Source organism: Heliangelus exortis, chromosome 5 (assembly GCF_036169615.1).
Source record: "Heliangelus exortis chromosome 5, bHelExo1.hap1, whole genome shotgun sequence".
NCBI lineage: Eukaryota > Metazoa > Chordata > Aves > Apodiformes > Trochilidae > Heliangelus > Heliangelus exortis.
This window is the reverse complement of record NC_092426.1, coordinates 33,159,399-33,174,477: the sequence shown is the minus strand read 5'-3', so window position 1 is coordinate 33,174,477 and position 15,079 is coordinate 33,159,399. Positions and strand designations below refer to the sequence as shown.

At 38.9% G+C, this 15,079-nt stretch overlaps 1 protein-coding gene across 5 annotated transcripts in view; it reads right to left on the bottom strand.

Annotated features, from left to right (window-relative positions):
* RAD51B (RAD51 paralog B) overlaps nt 1-15,079 on the bottom strand; it is a 387,602-nt gene that overhangs the window by 283,549 nt on the left and 88,974 nt on the right. The window lies entirely within an intron of this gene.

Sequence of the window (15,079 nt, the reverse complement as noted above, 5' to 3'; positions counted from 1 at the left end):
TGTTTCTGTCTGCGCCACAAGATCTCTCCTGTCACATTAGATCTAAACAAATCTGAGGAATTTTTCACCTTCCATTTGCAAATCTGTCATATTGTTTCTGCTAAGCTTCACACATAAGCTGTTTACTTATCTGCTTGGTATCAGAGCACATAGTTTGGTGGTTTAGAAAATAATTCTTCCTTTTTAACAGACCCTGCTAATTCTCCTCTCGAGGGCAACAGCTGGAGAATGTTCTGCAACATATTCATTAAAATCCCAATGCCACAAGATGTGTTCTTTCAGGTCAGACAGGCTGCTCCTGCTTTTCAGCTAATCTACCATGAAATATACATAAGCCTTCAAAAGAAGAAACCGCCTAGATGACAAAATGTTCAAAGAAACACAGCATCCATTGACTGTGAACTTCAGTCTGGAGTTGGAGGGCTGTATGAGAACTCCAGTATCCATTTGTTTCTAATGGGTTGTCAGAAGACTGGATTCTGTACTTGATAGACCCAGCCTAAGTTCCCAACCTTTCTGGTACAGACTTCTTTGAGCTTACACACGTCGCTCTACTCAGCAACACAAGGCTGTAGATGACTGGAGAATGAAACTGTCCTAAGCTGTAGCTGAGGTGTTTAACTTGCAATATCTCACTGCCTTAAAAGATTGGCATCTGACCTGAACCGTTTTGAAAACTCTAACCAGGCTATGGTGTCAAAAAACAGAGCATTCAATTACCTTAAGAAATCTGCAGCTATCCCTTTTGGTATTTTTTCCACAGCATGTAGGGACCTACCCACCTAAGCATGCATTTTACTTCCACCCAAATGCACTGAGTCTGGCTGGTTCTAACCTTTCAACTGCAACCATTTTGTTTCACTTCTGAAACATATATTTTGTTGACAGTTCCAAAATGGCTACAAAGTTAGGTAGAATTCCATTATGATCTGTATAAATGTCTGACTGATATTTTGGTTTGCAGCACCATTTTGGGACTGGGTTAGAAAAGGAGAAAAGTGGAACTAAATGAAGCATTATAGCCTTTTGACATCTCTAGATGGTTTCACATGATTTTACAGAAATACAAACTCTATCCTTTTGGTATATGTATTCCCTGTACAGAATGTCATGTATGCACTTTTTTAATTCTTCAGCTTAATAGGCACAATCCCCTCCCCACGCATTTTCTAATCACCAGCTCTCTGTCCTCTGAGTGACATTCAAAAGGTAATTTATAGATAAAAACAGGCATGGCATAGCTCCCAGACACAAACCAGTGCTATTCTCTCACAGTAAAATAGCTGTTGCTACTAAATATATCAAAAAATCCCCACTGAATACTGGTCAGCACAGAGCTAAATATCCATTTTTGTTGAAAGCAAACAAGAATTCAGCATAATGTTGTCTATATAAGTTAATCAGTCTTTCAGGAAGGAAATAATAAGCATGAGAAAGGCAAATAGGTCAGTCACAAATCTAACTCAGACAATGGGATAACCCAAATGCTTGAGACCAGAGATGCTGACCAGAAAAATATTGTTACAACTTATTAAATATGAAAGACATGTTACAAAAGAGCACTAGGACTTAAATGGGAAAATAGCCAAGTGAGTCACTGTAGTGATTAAAGCTACAGATTATGGAAAAAAAAACCAAAACAACAATTCTCTAAAAAAAAAAAAAAAAAAAAAAAAGCAGCAACATATCTCAGAAAAAGGTATGAAAGCTTCACATCCCATGGAATGAGTCAGTTTAAGTTCCATGAGAAGTGTCTCTGGCATAATAAAGAATTTTATTATTAAAGTTTCAAAGGTGCCATGTTTTTTCTGTATTAAACAGGCATGAGTAGCAACATTTAAAGAGCAAGTGAAAGGGTAACTTAAGCTTTAACAGTTCTTTCACCCATTAGCACCACTGCAGATGCATCTGCAAGCTCCAGCAAAAAAAAAAAAAAAAGACACAGAGGTAGTCATTCATTCACAAAGAACCCCATGCTACTCGTGGACATTTTTCATCCACCTTATGCCATGTTCAAAGTTGCTCAAGTATCAACCATATAGATTTGACTGGAACCAAACAGACCATTTCAGATGGAAAGAACCATCATCTACTCCAACTGCCTGACCAATTCAGGGCTGACCAAAAGTTAAAGCATGTTTTTAAGGGCATTGTCCAAATGCCTCTTAAACACAGGCTTGGACATCAACCCAAGTGTTTGACTGCCCTCTCAGTAAAAAAGTGTTTCCAAATGTCCAGTCAAAACCTTCCCTGGCACAGCTCTGAACCATTCCCATGCATCCTGTTATTGGATACCAAGGACAAGAGTTCAGGACCTCCCTCTCCACATCCCCTCCTCAGGAAGCTATGGAGAGCCACAAGGTCACCCCTCAGTCTCCTTTTCTCCAAGCCAGACAACCCCAGTCAGCTTCCCCACAGCCTTCCAGTCCTTCCAGCAGCTTTGTTACCCTCCTCTGGATGCATTCACATACCTTCACACCCATCTTATATTGTGGGGACCAGAACTGCTGCTTTTGACAGGCTGTTGATGTTGTGTTTGATGCACCCCAGGAGTTGCCCTTGTGGCTGCCAGGGCACAGGGCTGGCTCACGCTGAGCCTGCTGCCAACCAGCACCCCCAGAGCCTTTCTGCAGGGCTGCTCTCCAGCCCATTCTCCCAATTTTTACTCATGCCCAGCATCACTCTGTCTCAGGTGGGAGGGCACCTGAGGGAATGTTTGGGTTTTTTTTTTCTCAAATAAAACACAAATATATGCTGAGAGATCTGTAACCTAAATAAACATTCAGCAAACCAAACCAAAGAACAATAGAAAAATTTGCATCAAAAATAACTACAGCCTGTGAGAAATTGCCTTAACACCAGTAGCTCCTAAATCAGTTGGCAGTTTTTGAAGAATATTATCCCTATGATGCTCAAAGACTTCCTCACAGAAGCAAAAGTTAAATTTTACAAGGGAAGCCCAAACTGTCAGTGTATTTCAGCTTTCATCTGCAGAGCTTCTGTTTTTACAGAGCTATCAGCTACGGCTCCAACTTTCAGCTTTGCTTTTGCCTTTTACAGCATCTCTTAGGTCTCAGTATTAAGAGCATATAAATCTGCATTCAAGTGTATCAAACATTTATTGAAGAACTTCATTCATGCCTAAGGAATGGCATTTCTGGCTTTAGCAAATAATAACTTAATACTGTTCTTCTAGAAAAATCACTGCTTAGAAGTTTTAAATCTGTTTTCTATATATCTGATGTATGACAGTTTTTAATATGACTTGACAGAAAATCGACTGAGTGTATCTTGAACATGGTTTATTTTAGGGAACTGACCTCTTTAATAACCTTTGATCCACCCTACACCAAAGTCTGGCAGGAATTAATAGATGATTTCTTATGTATTCAGCAGAGCCAAATGCACATGCATGTGTCTGCGTGTTCATTCTATTACGATCTTTCCATCTATTTACTGAACTTTCTTTTCCAATTTTTTTTAATTTATTTAGTCTCCAGAGACACATGGCAAATATTTCACAGGGCAACCAGATAAGGCAACTTCACCAAGCTCAGCAGGGATGGAAAAAATTGCAAAGCTGCTCCTGCTTCCCCAGTCTATTTTTTTAATGGAGAACAGCTGAGATGCAGCTGGAACACAGCTGTCAGCTTGTATTTCCCAAATCTGCACTAAAATAACAACTACAGCTTGATCATATGATAATTACCTTGGAATTAGAGCCCTGAGTTTGAGACATTACACACAATTAGAAATTAGCCAAGAGCCTGAGGATGACAATAAACACAAGTCTGAAAAGCTTGGGGGTTTGGACAGATTCCCCTTCAACATTTGTTAGTTCAGTGCCATCTTCCATGAGGTAAAGACCTCGGGAACAACATTAATGCTTTGCTCTTCCCCAGTGCTTTCAAAATACTGTCCTCAAAAAAAAAAAAAAAAAAAAAAAAAAAAAAAAAGAGAAAAAAAGAAAAAAAAAATTTAAATACCAGTACACTTCCATGTGAAGTAGATAAGCGATAATCTGAGGCTGAAAGGAGCCTTAAACCTCATCCTGAAAGGCAGTGTAATTCTGTTTCCACTGGCTAGCTGTAACCTAGGAACAGAAAAGAGCTAACATCCCTTCCTTTTGCTACCTAATAAACAGACTGCCTTAACCCAAAACATAGAAAATACGTTGAAAGGGAGGAATACAAGGGTTTACTTTAAATACTTTAAAACAAACAAACAAACCAGGTTTGCTAATTTTCTGCAATCTTTCTGCTCAGAGGTTTGTATTTATCACCTAGTCTCAACAGATCAAACCAAATTTCATGTAACCCCGACTTATTTTAGTGAACTGTTTCAGAAGAGATTAATTTGGTCAATACATACAAGCTGACTGGAATAAAAGTATCTGTGCCTATCTCAAGAGGAAGAAGTGAGATCCGTAACTCATTCTGTGACCTGAACATTTCTTGACATTCTTCATAATCTTTTCCTGTAACTATATTTCATCTAGCATTAGTTGCTACAACTTAACCACCTATAAACACAAATCTAACTCCAGAAATCAAAGACAAGAAAAGAAAAAAAAAACAAACACCAAAAAGGCCCCACACTTCACTGAGCCACTCTGACCATGAAATCCATTTAAAATCCTCAGCAAGTAATTTTCAAATACTCTATCACAAGTAAGCACAGCAGAAATGAGGTGACAATGACAAATTCTACATATGTTAATATAAACCACAGCTTCACAGAAGAAAATAATTCAGAGAAAATATTTTTAGATGAAACACATTTTTGGTAGATTTAAGAGGTGAGTAGAATGAACTCCACACTGACATGCAAAGGAGGAAGAAAAGTTTGATGACCTCATAGCAAATGCACTACAGCATTACAGGGTACACTGAGCTAGTAGTAATTTAATAGCAGTCTTTAAAGAGGACACCAGTGTCCCATTTTACCCAGGACAAAAATAAGGCTTAGAGAAAATGCAACTGTGTCAATCATGGTCCCTGAGTCAGTAAACAAAACTTTTGAGGGAGAGTTTAAGTTCAAGGATGTGAGCTTCTCTAATTTTCATGGGGCAGTCAATCATTAATCAAACAACACATGCACTGAGATATCCTCTTTCAAATAACCAAATAATCCTCAATATTCGTCCTTTTAAAATAGGTGAGGTTACCAAGTCAGAGGAGAAAAGGTATTTAAGAGTTAGGAGGGTAAAGGGTGTTGTTTACAAAAAGGTTTCTTTTTCACATCAGAGACTAAAATACAGTTAGCTTCTGTTAAAGTATTCTGATGTTAACTTTCACTTTAATTATTTGCCATCATAAAAAAAACTTATTTCAAGATACCAACACTTAATTTTGACAATTTCTCTTTCACATTCATATCCAATGATGTTATTCCACAGTGTCAAGAGAGATTTCTTGGCTAAGCACTACACTTGTTCCCACCCAGCATAACATGGGACTGATGAACACCAGCCTCCAGCCAGCTCCTTTCCAGCAGCTGTGCTACACTTGATACTTATGCCTCAAAATCATTTCAAGTTCTCCTTGTGAGAGTGACTGTGAATAACAAATTTTTTTCTGGCTTGAGAGGTATTGTCAGGATTTAATATAAACATGTCAGGCTTCAGTCTGAAATGGGTCTCCTTTTCCACACCAGTCTCCCAAGTGAAAAATAAAAAATCAAAATGCTAGTTTAAGAAAGAAAAGTAATTTGCAGCACTGGTCTGAACTGACAGTGAAGAACAGACAAGGGGCCAGGGGAGAAACACAAGAATACAGGGGGCAAGAGGGATTTTTATCCATGATAAAGCAAGTGCCTAGAAGCAAATAGTACAGTATTATCCTAACACCTTTTGTACCTTTTTCCAAGAAATACAAAAGCAAAGCCCACTCCTAAACACGTACCTGAGCTGCAAGGGTCTGACAGAAGAAAACCATGATTCCATGTGGGGTGTTTCCCTGTGCAAATATGGGACAATGTTCTTCAGTGAATTAGTTTATGATTTGAAAATCTTGTGAGCAAGTATCTCCAGCAAAATTCTCAAAACAACTGCAAAAGCAGTATGAGCAAGAGTACACTGGAAAACAAATGAGATAATAAACGTCCCTGAATTTGTTTCATGTGCTTAGACATAGAACAAATCCAAGCTGCAAAATCATACCTTATTTAAGGAGTTTAAAGTGGTGTAAGAATATGTTTAACATGTGCCTGAGCTGATGAAGACTCCAGCAATTCAGATGATCAGTAAATTCAAAGTGTCTGTGAACCAGAATATAAATTTATATAATTTTAAGTAGCATAAAAGATTGGAAAATTTCAGAAACTAAAATTATTGACCTAAACTTATCCAAGGTATAGCTTTTAGGCTCCTGGAATTCATTAGTTTAGATTACACCAGCAAAGTCTGCTGAGACCAGTATCCCTCACACCCCAGTTCTCAACACATGGCAGCAGGGAAGCTGGAAAGCACACCAAACCAGCTGCATTCCCTCAACACCCCAAATCCATGACTAAAATTAGAGCTCAGAAGAGGAAATGCAGATCTAAAGCATGAACAAGGTCTCTCTTAAAGGCTATTGTTCCCTGATTATAGTGGGACATGGGCAGCAAATGGTCATAACATTGCTTTTTGCATGAAGCAACAACTCTTAAGAGTTCAGGACTTGACATTTTTGTCAACAGAGATGAACTCTCACGGACAGTTGGGCTGGCTGAGCTGAGCAGAGCCAGGAAAGCTGAGCAGCCAGAACTCCCCATGAGGGACGTAGGTGTCTTCAAAACATTCTGTCCCAGAAAACAGAGTCCCAAGAAGACTTTTCTTAAAGTCAGACTGTTTGAAAAACAGGAAGCCAGGAGTTGCCACCTGCAATCTGCCCAGGCTCAGTGCTGAGAGAAGTGTATCCAGGCACAGTGTAACCCAGCACAAGAAAAGTTAAGCCATACTCCTTCCTTCCATGCATGGACTCTACACTTTAAATGTGGTAAATATTTCCTTCTCGTCCCAAACAGTATCCTAGGTACAGGCCTACAAAATTCCTTTCACATAAGTAACCACAAACTAGTTAGAAAATATGAGATTAGGCGAACTTAATTACTTTATTTTTTTATGTTCTCTCTCACATTTGGTGTATAAAATATAAAAAACAAAAACTATTATTAAGCATGAATAAAAACCAAAAATAAGCACCCAAAACCCACAAAAAATACCCAAACAAACAAAAAAACAGTTTGATGATCCTTAACAATCACCAGTAAAATAATGCTTTCGGAACAGCTCTGTTTTATTCTTTCTAATGGCACACCTCATACATTTTTTTTATGCTTTTGGATATATTCTGATGATATGTATGTTTTATGCAACAGCAAACTTCAAAAACATAGAGTGAGTCTAAACTTCACATCTCTGGAGGGCTTTGAGACCTCTGGTGGCAGATCTTCCATGCCTGATGAACATCATGATACCCGTATCATAAAAATGGCGCTTTCCCTCCTTCACATAGCTATTCAATTCACAGGGCAGATCTTGAGATGTTTTTGAACACTATGCTAAATTTTTCTTAACTTTTATGTCCTAATTAAATACACTTTTCTTCAGGCATCAAAAACCATGCTTAAAAGTCAAAGCAATTTTCTTAAGAATCATGCACAAGATCTATTGCTTCCCATCGCACAAGGACAAGGGCCAGACGTGCAGTCCCAATTACAAATGCCCTAGAGAAACATATAAAAACACTCATAAAAATGCATTTGTTTATATGGCAAAGAGATATGAATGGATTAATACTCTACCCAGAAACTACCACAATAATATTAAGAGTTTATTCAACCTGCAAGAATTTTATCGAATCTTAAATCATGTCCCCTTCCTTCTTTCCTCCCCACATGCATCAATGGACTCTTGTGTTTTGGTTTGCAAATATTTAAAGTGGTGTGTCAAGTCCTGCTGCAGAAGCCTGATGGTCATGCCATGCTATGAATAACAGACTGAAAGCAGGGAAAACAGTTCCTAAATCAAATTACAGCTCTTGGGGATAAACACATTTCCAAATGATGTAATTATAACAATATGTCACACTCCGCTGAAGACCTCATATAGCATTAAAGTAAAGAATGAGTGGGTAGGAAATATAAGCAAAGGATGACATAATATTGTTCAGTGCCAGCTATTGCCTGTTTTCAATCAGGCCAGACGTCAGAAAGTGACTTGGTAGGAAAAAAAGAAATCTCTCTAACAGTCAAGGGAATTTCTGTTTAAGTTGGGAGGCCTATGTGCTAAGATCACGTTTGACCTTGCAATATAAATAAAGCAACCCTAATGAAGTGTGTACGGAGCCTGGGAAAGACAAGCCCCCCTATATATCCCCTCATACTGAGTCCCAAATAAAAACACCAATATGACTTAAGACTTGTCTGCAGAAAAGTGTATTATTTTATTTTCACCCCTGCAGATATTCCATGCCAGTAAAAACTGCTGCATCACAAGCTCTTAATTTAGTCCCTTTGAGACAGAAGAGAACTTTGGATGGTTGATCGGAAACCTGCCTGCACTGAACAACTCATAAATACGCTGACAGAAAACATGTATCTCAAACTTAGTTTAATACCTTGTATGCACAAGTGAAACGAGTTGTATCTGGTTCAGACCTGGACCCTTGGTATGGCAGTAAATTGTATTATCAGCCTACAAAGTGAAGTCACTTGATTCTATCAAAACTGAATAAACTTCATTGTGGCTTTGCTATAATCCCCCTATGAGAACTGTGTGCATCATTATTTACCCAACTGTCATGTGGGTGGAAACAGGAGACGTGCACCTCTGGAAAATATGTGTGCAACTTCATGCAAGTCAATATAGTTGCACCTGTTTATACCAGCAATAAAGCTTGTCTCTGATGTCAACAGTGATCTTATCTAGAGATAAAACAGTTCCTGTTTTGTCTGAAAAATTAAATACTTCAAAACATGTCAAGTCACTTGCAAATCCTGCCCATAAAGGAAAGAGGAAAAGCTTTAGAAGAATTACTTCCATAAAACAAGTAGCTTCTGGGGCCAGAAATCCTGAAGAGATTAACACCCTCCCTGCTCTCCTCTCTCCTGCTAGGAATCTTCCATGACAGCTCTGGAGCCTGCCAAGCCCTCCCTGGTTTTCACTTGGTCAACAACAGTGTCCTTTTTGGGAGCCCACAACAGCTCAGCCCTGAAGACAACTGCCAGGCAAAAAGCAAGCAGCTTTCTGTCTATTCACCAGCCTCTCTCCAGCTGCTCTGAGTAATCAACAACATTGAAGGAAAATCACTGCTGACTACAAGAGGAAGAGGAAAAGGGAGGGAAAGTGATGACAAACCAACCAAGCACATTTCCTCTGTCAGTCCCTCTTACAGAATCAGCCATCCATTCAGTCCTCTTCCCTCAAACTCCCTTCTTCATTTCTATCACCCCTAGCTTAATTTAAAACTCCATTTTCTTATGGTTATCTGCCTGAAGTTTCTCTCCCCAGTCTGGTGATTCTCATACAGTGAATTTCATACCGAAAAAAATCTCAAGCAGTTACCAAATTAAAGTTTTTTGTTGTTTGTTTTTTTTTTTTAAATATGTGTTTATATTTCCTTTACCTTTCACATACCCGAGTTATTTTTCATACTAGGAGTTTCAAACGATGTAGTAAATTTCGGGTACCACAAGTATACAGTTATCTGTTTTACAGATGACCACAGTTAGGATTATGAAGAAGCCATAAATCCATCTCCCTTGGGTGAAATTCCCTCTTTCCAATGAGTTTATTGAAGGAACACAGTTGGCTAAAGCTCCCACTGTCTACCGCTAAAGACTGGTGATCTACCAGAACTTCCATTCAGACAGAAAGAGAAGCTGCCCTTTTAAATGGGACCTGGCAAGAAATACTGGAACTTCCACAATTCCTGACCTTAAAAATACCAATTAAAAATTGCATGGACTCATTCAGCTGACTCCATTGGCTTGTGTTTCTGAGACTTGTCTCAGTTTTAATGAAACACTTGCCCCACTTTTAATGAACTGGCTGTCCAACGAGCATGTGATGGACCAGGTAGTCTGGAAGCCTTGCCCAGCTCATTTGGATTTAAGACAAGTTGAGAGAGGAATCTGTTCTTTAGTGCTGGCAGTTAAATAAAAAAAGAGCACACAGTGGAATCTGCAGTTAACTTCTCTGAAAACACACGATTTTTCTTTTATGGTTTTTATATGATAAATTGTAATAGCCAAAAGCAGGAACCACTTATGTGAGGGGCTGATCTGCAGAGAAATACAGCCATACCACACATGCAGTTCCTGACTTCTATGGGAGAAAGGGACACAGCAGAGTTTGCTTAATTAATTGGTGATATTGAAGCACAGATACTTGGAGATAATCACTGACACTACTGAAACTTTGCCAACATTGTGCTCATCCTTCCTTCCTCTACACAAAATATAAATTCACTGAATCCTATGAAATGAAGCATAAGCACAGAAACCAGCTACCTGAAGATTAGTGATTGACTGGGAGGAGACAATTAACTCCACCTCCTCCTTAATCCTCATGGAATTTGTTACAGTCAAGTGAATGATGTTACAAAATTCACAATCAATCTAAATTATAAAATTTTCGTTTTCTTGCACTTCCTACACTATTTCTAGTTAGCATGTGTGAAAATAGTGAAACTTACTTTTAGCTGCATTCAATATCAGCTAAGAACTTGCTTCTTAACAGACAAAACCAAATGATGCCACCTTTAATTCCATAATATATTTCATGCCAATGCATCCCTAAGTTCTTTGCTTACAATAAGCTCTACCCTGTACTTTACGTAATACTTTCATATTACACCTAATTAAACTGAAGAAGGATTTGAAGAGCTAAAACCTGTACAAAGTACCAGGATTTTAAATTGCTGTTTTTACATAGATTCCTAGGTTTTTCATTTCCTTTTAAATGGTAAATATCTTACACATGGCAGAGAAGTAAACGTAAGCATGTCTAAAAATTGTGCTGGTATGACAGGAGGCATTTAATGTTACCCAACTGAAATGAATCTTCACAACCTACAGACTGGTCTGTCTATGTGAATTTCTACCATCTAAATTTAAATAGTGATTCCCATCCCCAGTTTTCATTAACACCATTTCCATTCTTTACTTTGCTTAAGTCTCCAGGAAAAATTAATTAAAGTAACTGAAAGACAAAAGTTAATAGTTCTGAGGAACCCAAATTTTAAAAAGCAGTCCAATGTCAAGGAGTTTTGTCACTCAAGTTGATAATTCTTGACTTTCCCAGCACTGTCCTTCAGCCTCAGCAGTGATATGAGCATTACTGGGGGGATCCATGGTACTGGTTTTGTATATAATTTGTATTTGTATCCTTGTTTTCTTTTTTCATAATTATTGTTTCATTAAAGCTGCTTAGCTCAGTTTCCAACCCACAAGTATCTCTCCCTTATGCTTTTTTCTTTCCTTTTCTGGGAAGGAAGAAGGGTTCATTTACTTGCCAGATCAATGCTAAAGCTTGACACCATCAAATGCAGTTGATCCAAACTAACTGCTCTTCTTTCCTCTTTTAATACCCTAAATAAAAACCCGTATTGCCTCACTCCACATTAATTTAAAACTTTCATTTTAAAAGATATAGGCTTTTGTGTATGTGAAGTCTGCCAGCTCAAAACCCACTTGTGATTTACTTTCCAGAAATCTCCCCAGCAAAGGACAATTCATTTACATTTCACTCCTTCAGATGCTTGTTGAGTAAGCGTCATACCTGGATTAAATCAGTTCTTCTATTTTGTTTGGCAGTTAGTAATGCAAGAAACCAAAACCTCTTCCAGTTGACTGAATTCCCTCAATAGGAGAGCTGGCATTTCCTCACACAACTCCATTTAAGTGGAACAATAACAATATCAGGTTCCCTTCTAACAATAGATCCAGTGTTATTTGGCATTACTGTCAAATGTCTCAAGATGAAGACAAACACAAATTCATGGAGATTTCCTGAGAATGTTTTCTTACTCAAGAAAAGAATATGTTCAAGAATAAAGAAGTGCTTTTATTGGGGTTTTCTTTTTTGTTGTTTTTTTTTAATAATTGGTATTCCTAAAGACTAAAAGATCCTTTCAAACACTTCTATCTTTCAGCATTACTACCTTTCTACTATCACATGCTTAAGGTCTGCTTTATCAATATTCATAGAAAAGGATAAACATTTCAGTCAGCTTTGGCTAATAACTGAACTACAAGCAAAACACTTGAACTTGAGAATCATACTTTTCAGATCCTTGCACAGCCTATGCTAGGAAGTTAATCCCAACTTAATCCAAGAATTTGGTCTGATTTCAGCTACTGGGTTGAGTACACTACTGTGTCTGAGCAATACCTGAGCCTTTATACACCAGCAATATGTACTCATGCACCTCTTACAGGGGAAGCTCTGAAAGAAAGCAGCCTCATGGTCAGTAACACTACACAGCTGTACTGGGTCTCTCTGGGATGGAGTTCATTCTCTTCATAGCAGTTCATACAAGAGCTGTTCCCAAACACAGGTGACCAAACCCGGTTCCTGACACACCAGCATCTAAGCCACTCCTGAACACCTCATAGACACCATCAAGGCCTTCTCAGTTTCTCACTCTGTCACCCTTCTTAGGCTGTGAGAGGTCACAGCTGACTTGAATCAACAGAAGAGATACTTTATACCACCTAACATAATGATCAGCCACAAAATGGGGTGGGGGAATGGTGGGGAAGGCAGGTGGGTGAGTTTTTCCAAAGTAGCCATTGTTTGGATACTGGCTGGCATCTGGCTGCTCATGCTGACTGCCCTTGCATCACTTGCTGGGGGAGATACGGGGGGTATTTGTTGTGGTGTTCCCCCTTCACTTAAATTGTCTTTATCTTGACCCATATATTTTTACTTGCTTTTGTCCTTCCAGTTCTCTTCCCCATCCCTCACAGAGGGAGTGAATGAGAGCTGACCATCTTGGGTAAACCCACAAAAACAGTGCAGGAAGCATAGAACCAGCTTTCAATGGTATTTTCTCTCCCAAAGTATGCAAAGGTTGCTACTAATATCATGGATCTGATAGGTACCTTACCTATCAGAAAGGTACCTGGTGAACAAGTACCTTTCTAAGTAATGATGCTGAGCTGGCATTCTACAAGTCCCACCCTCAACCAGGACAGCCCCATGCACAGTCCTAATACACAGGTGGGTCTATACACCCACTCTGCAGGAAGCTTCAATCCCAGTTCTTTCCCAGCCTCCCAGTGGACAGTCTGACCAAAAAGTCCTTCTCTAGGCTTCTCAGCAACTAACACAGTAATGGGGGAACAACCTTATTGGAAGGGAAAAACAGAATACCGGGCACAGTTGGCAGATGACATACAGTGCTCCTAGTGCAAGTTACAGCTTGGTAGCTTTACAATGTGCACAGAATGGCAGAAAGAGATGGTGCTGCATAAAATGATTTGTTAAATGGCACTAACATCTACATGATCTATCCTAAAAAAGTAGGAAAGCTGAAGCAGTTTCAGCTCTGATGTCTGCAGGTAATACTGGGGAGGATGGCAGAGTGCTGAGGTAGTAAAATCATTCAGCTGCCTTTGGGCAAAGTATTGTCACTGAACACGTTCTAACACACAGTAAACACGTATGAGATTATCTCAGAAATAGACACTTCTGGGTTATGCACATTACCAATATGTATTTAAAATACCAAAGCTGTGCAATCGAAATGTAATGCTATTTAGAGGTGTCCAACATATGGCTTCTGCTAGTAGCACTGTGAAGCATAAGTGGAGAAGAGTTTCAGTGCACTGAATGTTTCTATTTTTATCAATTCCCTGTTAGCCCAAATACACTTAAAGTTTCTGCCAGAGGGTGAATAACTACAAAAAGGAGCATCTTAACATCCAGGAAGGATTCTCAGGACTCTGAGGGACAAGTTTGAGGAAACCAGTGCTTGCCACACCTACTACACCTGTTAGTCTCAATAACTTCGTTTTCAAAGTACTTCTCCAAAGACAGTTAACAGCAAACATTACCACAAGCGTCTCAAGGTAACAGAGTCTGCCATCCTACCAGCCAAAGACTCAACTGGCCAACCAAGAGGCAAATATTCCAAGTGCTGAAGTAGCTGTTGCATGTTGCAGACAATTATTCTTTAATCTGTAAGTATTTAGCATCATTGGGATTAACCAGTTAATAAGAGTAATGCCAGTGTCTCCAGAGGCACTGGGACAAGGGCTGATTGTTCATATATAGGGAGAGACAGAAATAATTTTAGCTCCTCATTCTTTCTTCTCAGACACAGAAGTAGCTGACAAGAAACTGAAGGGCAAGAGTGAATTATAAATGACAAAATCACCAAAGCAGAAATCACCTGGAAAAAACATGTTGTACAGAAAAATAATAATCTGGCTGCAAGACACTTCATCATCAGGATGTTATTGCCTTCTGATGCACAAAGAGAAGCTGAAGGGAGATGAGTCTATTGTCAGTGAAGTGGAGATCTGAGCACCACAATCACCTTTTGGGTAGAGGCCAAAGATTGCTGCAATATCACACACTGAGGAAACAGAGGAAACAAAACCAAAACAGCCATGGGCAACATGAGCGCAGCTGAAACCCATCCTCCCCATAAATCCTCTTCTGAATGAGACTAATTCTAACTGTAGGACCTGGACTTTGGTGAAAAACTGAGGTACTGCCTTTTGCTAAATTACAATGAATAGTTACTTTTGTGTGGTTCTTCAAAACCACTCCATTTTACCCCAGTAATGAGAACAAAGTTCCTCACAATTGCAAATACTTAAATTTGTCTCTTCACAACTAAGAGCTTTGTGAAACTTCATTAGACAGACTTTTCACTCTTTAGCAGTTCATTTAGCACAACCACGTAGCCTGGAATCTCAACAGAGTACGTTTGCTACACCAAACTTCATCAAATCTGATGTTGAGGTTTGCTATCACAGTAAGACAAAGAGTCTGTTTCTGCACGTTGTTACTCCTCTCCTTTTAAAGGCTAAATGACATGCTTAAATATTACCTCTCTCACAATGAGATCTTTTGTTGTTT